This window comes from Culex quinquefasciatus, chromosome 2 (assembly GCF_015732765.1).
Source record: "Culex quinquefasciatus strain JHB chromosome 2, VPISU_Cqui_1.0_pri_paternal, whole genome shotgun sequence".
In the NCBI taxonomy this organism is placed as follows: domain Eukaryota; kingdom Metazoa; phylum Arthropoda; class Insecta; order Diptera; family Culicidae; genus Culex; species Culex quinquefasciatus.
Window position 1 is genome coordinate 45,274,930 of NC_051862.1, and position 10,700 is coordinate 45,285,629.

At 37.6% G+C, this 10,700-nt stretch overlaps 1 long non-coding RNA gene across 1 annotated transcript; it reads left to right on the plus strand.

The window, feature by feature from the left end:
* Positions 1–9,543: 9,543 nt before the first annotated feature.
* On the plus strand, positions 9,544–10,038 carry LOC119767842. Its single transcript, XR_005277743.1, has 2 exons — positions 9,544–9,818; positions 9,883–10,038. It is a non-coding gene; the product is annotated as an uncharacterized LOC119767842 (long non-coding RNA).
* The last annotated feature ends 662 nt before the right edge of the window (positions 10,039–10,700 follow it).

Below are 10,700 nucleotides of genomic sequence, written 5' to 3' on the forward strand. Positions count from 1 at the left end.
GAAATATGTGTCAAAACCATATTGCGTAGGCCTAGAAAATAAGTCCGTTTTCTGTAAATGTGAGCTACCGTGTAGATATGTAAACAAAAAACCCCCCGTTCGCTCGCAAACGCTGCTAACGCTCGCTTGAAAACAATAATTTGCTTGAACTGCGCACCAACACTATCATGCGCAATCACTTCCGCTTGCTGCGAAAAAATAGTCTGTGGCTGCCAGTGAACGAACAAGACGTGTGGTGGAGAAGCTCCACGCTGTGTGTCGATCGGTTTACCGCGTGGACGGCGAATCTGTCCGGTCGTCGAAACCGCGTGAGCGGAGAGAAACCCGCCGCCGGGGATAATATCCGTTCCCGCACCCCCGGACATCGCGACTTCACGACGTCGACTTCGTTGAGCCGCAGATTGGGCCGACCAAATAGGATTCGCTTCCAGAAAAACTCCACACGAAAAGCCACAACATCCTGCTGCCGCGGTAATTCCGGCGTGTTGGCCAACCAGCAAGGTCACGGCAAACGGATCCCGCATCGAAGAACAAGCTGACAAGTAAGTGCGGAAGAAGCCATATCGCCACGGTTCTAACTTAAGAAACTCCCCAGATTTGGCCACGGACGGAACAAAGACCGGCGGGAAAGAAAGACGCTCGACGGTGCGAAACACCAGTGGCACGACGAGCACGCGCGCAGGAAGACCCGAATCGCAACGAAGAACCACAGGTAACCAAGCGGCTGCTTGTTTCCGGCCAAAACTCACGCCACATCTCCTCCCCCCAGATCAGCGCGATTCCGGCAGCAGACACGGAACGCAAGAGAAGCCCAGAGGTGCGATTAAAAGCAGGCGCAGCCGCCAGAAGGTAAAAGCACTCATGTTTGCCCGAAAGAGGCGATTGCTGATGTTTCGCTTTCCCATCCAGATACACCGGCATCGGCAGCTCACGACTCCCACATCATCGGGCTCGGCCCGAACGGAATCCGCGCGGAAGAAGACGCAAAAAAGGCCCCAAAAAAGGGTGAGTGCCACGCCAAAGACGCCATCTTGAACGGGATACTAATGTTGGTTTCTGCAGGGCCTTTTGTGTGGAGTTTTCGCTCGACGGGCGCAGCATCGCACGGAGCAAGTGGCAATCGGCCAGCATCGCCGTCGGACACTGTGACCAGCGGCGGATCGGCTGGGCGAGCGGACATCGGCCGAAATCACTGTCGAACGTTGTGCCTACGGCGTTTCGGCGGAGCGGGAGTGGAAGACATTCATCACATCGGCTCGGAGAAGTCGTGTGCCAGCGAGCCGGATTTGAAGAACGGCGACGTGCGCCGAGGAGCAGCATCGCCAAGGGCGGTGGCGGAAGAACACAGCTGGATGAGCGGGCTGAGCAGCACGCGAAGGGGGTAGGAAGAACAGTGGCGCCACTGGTAAGAAGAAAACCGCGCATGTCTCGCGCTTAGATATTAAGAGAAAGTCAAGGCTTGCTAGGAAAGTTTAGGCTACGGTAAAGAACATGAAGCCCGAGGGGCAACGTGGGGTGTTGGTACGGTAAATACAAGCATGTGAGCCAAAATGTTTGCTATGTTGGGTATTTTATTGAGCTAGCCGGAATGTGCGATTACAACCACTCATATTACCCATTGTTGATAAAAGGTGAGGAAGGCATCAACCACATAGGTGGATTAAGTTAGTTTTTTTTTTCAATTCAATTCTTTATTTATACATGTAGAGTAAGGACTGTTCCTGTTAAATTACTACAATCAGAGTTCAAGAGTGACCTACATTTCCTATATTTGAAGTAAAAAGAAGTATGCGGTAATTTTTTTTAGTGTCCCACACTATGCCTCTACGCATTTTTTTACAATTTAAATGATAATGGGCCATTTTATAGCAGAAAATGTCAAAAACAAGCAAACATTGGTAAAGTGACTGTAAAAACATGAACAAATTAGATAGGCAAATTGTAATGATAGGAGGTGGTAGAATAGGCCAAGTACTACCAAAAACAAATATCAAATAAGCAAGTTAAATGCATATTGCAATATTAAAACTGAAACAAGAAAAAAACATAAATTAAGTGAAGTTTTTCGTAAAACAAACCTGGTCAAAATGACCTCCTAAACTCGTGAAAAATAAAAATTTCAGAAAAAATTGGCCATTACTGGGTTAATTTACTATCCAAAATATCGTAAACCGGAAGATTGTGACAGTGACATTTCATATATTTTTCAACTGATAGGGTTTACCTCAAGATTCATCTTTCCAATACAAGTATTAGTGTAGGGCGCATAATTTGCAAACCCTTTCTTAGAAGAAGATATTATCAACAGTGCTTTACAAAAATATTTTGCTGAAAGTTAATCATTTAAGTTCTACTATAACTGTGATAGTCAGATTTGTCAGAAATTCACATTAAAAGTGTACCTATTCCTGCGACTATAGTAGGATTTTTGATTGCTTTTTTATCTGCTCCAGGTAAATCATTCCCAATTTATTTAATATCAATCGATGCTCTTGTGCTTACTATTAGTTGTAAGGACACCCAAAAATCTATATCTTGTTACCAAAAACTAAAATCTGTAAATTGATGAAGACAAATTTTAATAACAAATTGAGAGGTTGATTTTGGAGATGAGCAATTCTCTACCAAAACCGGAAATGGATTTTATTTGTATTTTTTTGATTTGGCTCAAACTTTGTGGGGGCCTTTCCTGTGACCAAATAAGCTATTTTGTGTCATTGGTTCACCCATACAAGTCTCCATACAATTTTGGCTGCTGTCCATACAATAATGGTACGTAAATATTCAAACAGCTGTAACTTTTGAGTGAATTTTCTGATCAATTTGGTGTCTTGGGCAAAGTTGTAGGTATTGTTGAGGACAATTGAGAAAAAAATAGGTACACGGAAAAAAAAAATTTGTAGATTTTTTTATCAACTTTTTTTTCACTAAAACTCAATTTCCCAAAATACGTTTTTTTTGATTTTCGAGATTTTTTGATTTGTTTTAGGGGACTAAAGTCCGCAACTTTTGAGCTATCGAGAAACATGGTCAAAAAATCTGCCGCCAAGTTATGAATTTTTGAAAAATAGTGATTTTTGGAAAAAGTCCAAATTTCATGCAAAAACAAATTTGAATTTTTTTTAATGCAAAATTGCATTTGCAATCGAAAACTACTCTACAATTTTTTTGATAAAGGGCTTCGTTTTCAAGATATAGCCACCGAAAGTTTGATTTTAGCAAAATATGTGCAGTTTTTCGATTTTTAAAAATAGTGACCATGAGCGACCATTTCTAAAAATATTTTTTTTGAAAAGTTCAGAAAATTTGCTATAAAATTGTCAAAGAGACATTGAAGATTGGACCTCGGGTTGCTGAGATACAGCCGCTTTAAGAAAAAGAAACACGAAAATTGAAGTTTTCTAAGTCTCACCAAAACAACCCATCATTTTCTAATGTCGATATCTCAGCAACTAATGGTCCAATTTTCAATGTTAATACATGAAACATCATCACTATTTTTTCAAAAATTTATAACTCGGCGGCAGATTTTTTGACCATGTTTTTCTATGGCTCAAAAGTTGCGGATTTTTGTCCCCTAAAACATACCAAAAAATCTCGAAAATAAAAAAATACGTATTTTGGGAAATTGAGTTTTAGTGAAGAAAATGTTGATAAAAAAATCTGCAAATTTTTTTTTCGGTGTACCTATTTTTTTCTCAAAAGTCCTCAACAATACCTACAACTTTGCCGAAGACACGACATTGATCAGAAAATTCACTCAAAAGTTACAGCTGTTTGAATATTTACATACCATTTTTGTATGGACAGCAGCCAAAATTGTATGGAGACTTGTATGGGTGAACCATTGACACAAAATAGCTTATTTGGTCATAGGGAAGGCCCCCACAAAGTTTGAGTCAAATCAAAAAATACAAAAAATAAAAATGGTCGAAATCGGCCGATTTCGTAGAGAGTTGCTCAGATGCTCTTGGACATATTTCTAATTAAATGTTTCTTTAATTAGGTTTATCAACTTTAATTTTTTTTACAAAATGGAGATCAAGTTAATCAATTATTACAATTTTGATCAAACAAAATATTTTGGATATGTTTAAAAAACTTGAAACATTTTCGAAAAACTCATGTTTAAAATGTTATTATTAAAAAGTATTCCAAACAGTAATAATAACAACCTCAATTTTATAAACAAAGTCTTTTTGAGAATATTTAACTACAATTCTATGCATTTTATTTTCCAAAATAACATTTTACAACTTGTGTGAATGGCTGGTTTATAGAGATTTTGTGTTCCTTGCAACTATTTCCTTTTCATAACACGCTTGGCAACGGAAGGTTCTTCAAATGCAATTAAGGGGTTACATAAATGTAAATGGGCAAAAATGTCAGAGGTTGGTATGAGCATACATTTAAACTTTTTCAAAATCTGTTTTCAGGACATTAAAATATAGAGTTATATCTATTATCTAAACAAATTTGAAGACTATCGGTTTTATCATTACTGAGATATAGCTATTTGAAGTTGGCTAATTCTTAAAACGGGTGCCACGATATCTCAACACTGCTTTGACCAAATCAGCTCAAAATTTTGGTGAAGACTCGTTAAACCGATCTTGTGTGCATGACAAAGGCCGATCTTCAAAAATTTTATTAAAAAAGCGATAAAAATGTTTTTGATGTTTTACATATAAAAAATCGTTAGTTTTTGTATTTTTTAAAAAAGCAAAACTTCAAAATCGGGCTTCGTCAATGAATTTTCTGTATTACCAATTTTTTTATTTTCTACATGTATGTAACCTCTTAAACAAAAATTAGGGTGAATTTAGCCATAAATTCCTAATTTTGATCTTTTAGAAAACAGATTGAAAAGAAAGTTAAGTTTAGGGAAAAATATTTTTATATAAACACTTATTTTTTGCTAAATTTTGATGCAAAAAAAGTTTTCATTTTTGTTATTTTTAAATTTATGTGAAACTTTGTCCTTTGATATAGACTAATCGGAAAGAAATGGTACGCAAAAAATACTTATTTTTAAATTAACTTTTTACTACAAAAACAAAATTTGTATAAACCTTACCCCTTCATTTTTTTCAATTTTTAATATATTCTAGTGAACAAAAAGTGACAACTTTTGAGCTTTTTGATTTTCACCATTCCGTACTTTTCTGAAAAAAATGATAAGCTTAGATAATTCTCTAAAACTTACTGATTTGAACAGTGTTCATCCGATCTATGATTGCTTAGGATGGCAAAAATGTGTTTCCAGTATACTAGAATATTGCACATAACTTTCTCAGCCTTTCATATATATATTTTTTTTTCAAAGATGGACGAGGATGGACCTTATTTATTTATTAAAAAATGACAATTGACTTAAAAATTTAAACCTAATTATTTGTTTAACTAAAACAGGCTACATTCTATCAAAAAATCACAAAAGTACCTAATAATTCAAAATTAAATTTTGCCTCCAAATATGATTATAAGTTTTTTTTTTCAGGTGGAGTTTCCATACATTCCCAAAATCACTATTTTTAATTGATAACATAGAAAAAAAATTTTTTTTCGTCATACCGTGTTGCTTAAAAGTTGCCACTTTTCGACCACTAAAACATTTCATTAAATGTAAAAAAATCGAAGGGAGTGAAATTTAAAAAAAAATATATATATATTTTTGGTTAATTGGATAAGAAAAAGGCTATTTTCTCCATGTACCTGTTGTTTTCTAAGAAAACCATAAACTACAATTTTGCCAAATTGATTAGAAAATACGTACTTAAGATAACGATTTTAAAACATTTGCATAGCCCTTTTTTGTGGACAGCCTCAAAATATGTTTTTTTCAGATTTAAGGAACTAATGGACAAAATTTCAAGTTTCTAAATCAAAAAAACAATCAAAGGTCGAAGTTGGAAAATCACGCTAAATTTGTTATCTTCCGCTTAGCCCTTGTTTTGGGACGTAAAACAAAAACTAAAATTTGTATTAACCTAAACTGAAAATAATGCATTTCAAATTGTTTTCGATTGATTAAACCTTTTTTTTAAACGAGTTTCGTGATACGGAGCAACAACATTTTTCCACGTTTATTTTTTATGTCTAGTTCACTAAAATCTCAATTTTAACTACGAAAACAAAATTCGTTCATTCATTTATAAAAAAAAATCTTTAAAAAGAAATGGCAACACTGCTTCTTATCAGTACCTTAAACTTTGTCGGAGTAACCGAATTGATGAAACAAACCGTTCTCTAGATATCGCTTTTTGGATATTATAAACTGTTTGAAGTCTCAAATAATTGTTTCAATAACATTGCAATAAAAAAAATGTCTACTTCTTAAAACTTCATTACATTTTAGAATCCCTGTCCCGTCAAGTCAAACGCCAAGGAACCCATTCGGCGAAGAAAACGCAACGCCAACCGTGCCCAACGAAGAAGGCGTGTGAATATCGGCGTATGAAATTTGATACATACTTTGACTTGGAGGAGAGCAGTAGCTGGTGCTGCCAGTTTGCATTTCTCGTAGTCCACCTTGAGTGTGCACCGACAGCGAGCCAACCCAAGTTAAATGGCGGGAAATAAGGCATTAAGTGATTGACACCTAACTCGGTCGTTTGGATGCATGTGACGAGATTGACGATATGACCAACTGTTTGCGATTGTGTCGTTTTATGTTTCATGTGTTAAAATCTTGGGAAAAAATATTAGTTATGTTTTTTTTATTATCCTTTAAACGATATTCACAGGACCATTTGTGGTCGTATAATGCAAAGCTCTGGAGGTAAAAGCCTGGAAACTGTCCCATTTCCATCCTGTTTTTCTTCTCCTTAAAACATCAACAAAGTGTAAAAGTTGCAGCTTTTCCCAGTGGCACTATTGTAGCGTCCGTCCAGCAGCGCAATTTCCTTTGGGATCCTGGCCAGAAGTGCAGCGCTGCACAAAAGGACACCGCCACCGCCTCACCGTTTTGTGGGAAATTGTGGAGCTGCTGCACTTTGACGAGCTCGGGTGCAGATGAGAATAATGACCGGGTATTGTGCCACGTAGGAGCAAAGTTTAAATTTAAATAGAAATTTCAAAACGTCACTCGCATTGTTTGCTTTAACTGGAAAAGTTACGGGGTTGAGGAGGGTGCAAGCTTTTTGGATCGGTTTAACTTTGCCCGGTAGGGTTGAGATGGACATTGTGGCATGTTTTTGGAATAATTTGAATATTAATGTCGTTACTCATCGCACTTGGAGCAAGATAAACAACCTTAATATTAGCTTTGGTTGACCACTGACCTGAAGCAAACAAACAGCAATACTAAAATTTCCGAAGCTGATGTTTTCTGGAGGAGAAAAAATAGCTGAAAATAACAAAATTACATTCATGCCATCGTTTTATTGTAACCTCACACAGAATCAACCGTCTAAGGCAAGATGTATGTTCGTTCGGTCAGAGTTGCCTGCAGTCAGTGTAAGCATGTGTGTTTGTGCGTTTTTGGTGTGTCATCAGCAGAATTTTTCGGTTTGAACCAAAGCGAAAGCGGTCGTTTGTTAACTTTTATGAAACGCATTGTGGTGAGGGGGGTTAAACACAAATTACTACACCATTAACAGTGACCAAGATAAAACTGTTGTACATGATAAAATAGTAAGTTTTACAACCAGCATGAAAATTAAAAGCTACGTAATTCACACCCAACCCCCTCAATCCAATCTAGCTCAGCTTTCTACCAAGGGACCGATTCAGCGAAGAAAGCCCCCACAGCACAGTGTTGCCAACAAACTGTGTGCTGTTGTTGCTACTGCGTTCGCTTATTATAGCTGAGTGTGCAGAGGAGAGAACACTGTTGCGACTTTTTGTGATGTGTCCTGGCAAGAACCACCCACACAACACCACCCGCTCTCCTGAGCTTCTCACAAAAATCCTTCACGACCAACAACGCAGTCCATAAATTACACCGTGGAAAGCTTTTCATCTTCACGCAACAAATGAGAAACAGTTGCAGAGAGAGGAGCAAATCCATGGATGATTGCAATTTTTCTATCTTTTTTCATTTGTTTTTTCTTTTAATTTCGCATATTTTTGGTCATTATTATGGGTATCATCCCTTATGGGTAAATCTCCGCCAACTCACACAGCAGTTGCCCCGACCCCTCTTCGATTTGCGTGAAACTTTGTCCTAAGGGGTAACTTTTGTCCCTGATCACGAATCCGAGGTCCGTTTTTTGATATCTCGTGACGGAGAGGCGGTACGACTCCTTCCATTTTTGAACATGTGAAAAAAGAGGTATTTGAGCAATTCTCGCTGAAACCGTCCCACTAGATGCACATGTTCTCAAATCGTTACGGCAATGTTCTCATTCGATTCAGCGCACCAAAAAACCATTAAAACAACCTTCGAACCATTGAAAATGTCAGCCGTTAGCCACCTGTAAATAAAAACTTGTATTGAACTATGGATTTTTTCGAAAAAATGCCCTAATTTGGAGAAATGATATCTCCCAAAATACATTACCAAACATCAAAAAGTTATATATCGTTGGAAAGGTAATCGCGAGGGCTTTCTATCGCACTTTGAAAAACATTTCAAAAATTATTTTTCAAGGGTAATTTTAAGGGTTTTGAGAAACTTACTCTTAATTTTGATTTTTGACCGTGTTCGCAACCACTTATCATTACGCAACCATTTTCATTCGAAAGATTGGAAGATTTTGCATAAAATCAACTTGAGAAAAGTAGTGTAATGAAATAGTTTTCGTATAGTTATTAACGGATGAAAGAAATTGGTAAAATTTCAGTTAAAAATAACCAAAGCTCAGACTTCAGAAGTGAGCCTAATTTACAGTCAAAACAAAGTAGGATTGTATTTGGGCCGAATGTACAGTCATCTGAGGCAAATCTCGACATATAGGATGAATAGGGACAGCTATATCAACTATACTTTCACTAATCAGATCATATTTTTAAATTGTTTATGTAAAAACATACATAAACAAACAAGTTTCTAAATTTTTGTGCAATTAAGTACTCTGAAAACTAATGTCCTTACTTAGACTGTAGTCTCGATTCGCCACATTTCACTGAAGTAATATTTTATGTACAGAATTTGTTTTGGGAAGATCTGCTTTATTTGTTTAACCTCAATCGTGCACAAAAAAGTGCAATGTTGAAATCAATATTTTTTGATCAGGTTAAAATTTTATGGGACTATTGATGCCATAAAAACAAGCAAAAAACTCGATTTTCGTCCAAATCGGACTAGGTCCTTTTATTGGACACAAGTCAATTTACGATAAATTTACCTTAATTTGAGATTAAAAACTACCCCCAATTGAAAACTGAATGGAAAATTAGCTAAAATTAAAACAAAAAAAAAAATAAAAATCCCTTTACCCCACCCACGGGGCAAAGCTACGCACTTATTTTTAGAGTAATTGCCTGGTTTTCGACATGAAAGCAATTTGAGGTGAATTCTAGTACAGTCGACTCTCTGGTTGTCAATATCCAAGGGACCGTCGAGGAAGAGAATCATCCCCTGTTAGACTGAATTCCCGCGGTCGTGCGATTCGAAGCGTTATCTGCTCGATGTCGATTGAGTCCTGCCATTTTCGAGCGTTTGTCGTGCGTTTTGATCGAATGTCAAAAAGCTGACATCTTGTGTATGCAGAAATCTTGGCAGGCGTTGATTAAAATTAATGACAGATAATTTTTCGTGGATTTCCAACGTGCTTGTGAAAAATTGTACTCATTATATCATTTTTTAAAAACTTGAAATCTATGTTCCAGATTCAGGAGTTTGACGGAACTAGCAAGCCGAACTAATGAATGAGGTAAAGCACTTCAAATTATGGTTTGTTCAGAATTTTTGATATATTTTTCTAACTTTATCTTTAGATGTTTGAAAATTGCTGGTTTTGCCCCTTGAGATCACCAAGAATGAAGCAAAGACTCGAGCAAAGACGAGTTCCGAACCTGGCATCTCAATGTGGACAATAATTATCTAAATATAAGTCGATTTGAATAGAATAATAAAATGTGCATGTTTGCTAACGGAATCTCTTTTATTTGCATCAAATTAACCAAAAAATCGGAAACGAGAGCACCCGACAATGGCAGGACACTCTAAATAACAAAGTCGCCCGAAAATGGCCCGACAACGGCCCGTCAACGTCGCTTTTCTCAAACGTCGATTTCGACGATCGTCGGACAAAGTGTTGCATATACGCACGAAAAGGGCCCGAATTCCGTCGGACAAACCGTCGGAATTCGGGCCGTTTTGTCGAGCCGTCCGGCGGTTTTCGGGCCGTTGTCGGCCCGGTCCGTCTATCAGGGTCAGTTTACAGAACGATGCAAAATGAAGACTCGATTGAAAATATGTTTTTCTTGGTACCCAGCTATGGGAGAGAATCACACAAACAAAAACAAAAACAAAGTAATGTCAAACACCCTTCAAAGCTTCGTTTTGCAAAGAAAAATGTCTATGCAACCCTGACAGACGGACCGGGCCGACAACGGCCCGAAAACCGCCGGACGGCTCGACAAAACGGCCCGAATTCCGTCGGTTTGTCCGACGGAATTCGGGCCCTTTTCGTGCGTATATGCAACACTTTGTCCGACGATCGTCGAAATCGACGTTTGGGAAAATCGACGTTGACGGGCCGTTGTCGGGCCGATTTCGGGCGACTTTGTTATTTAGATTGTCCTGCTTTTGT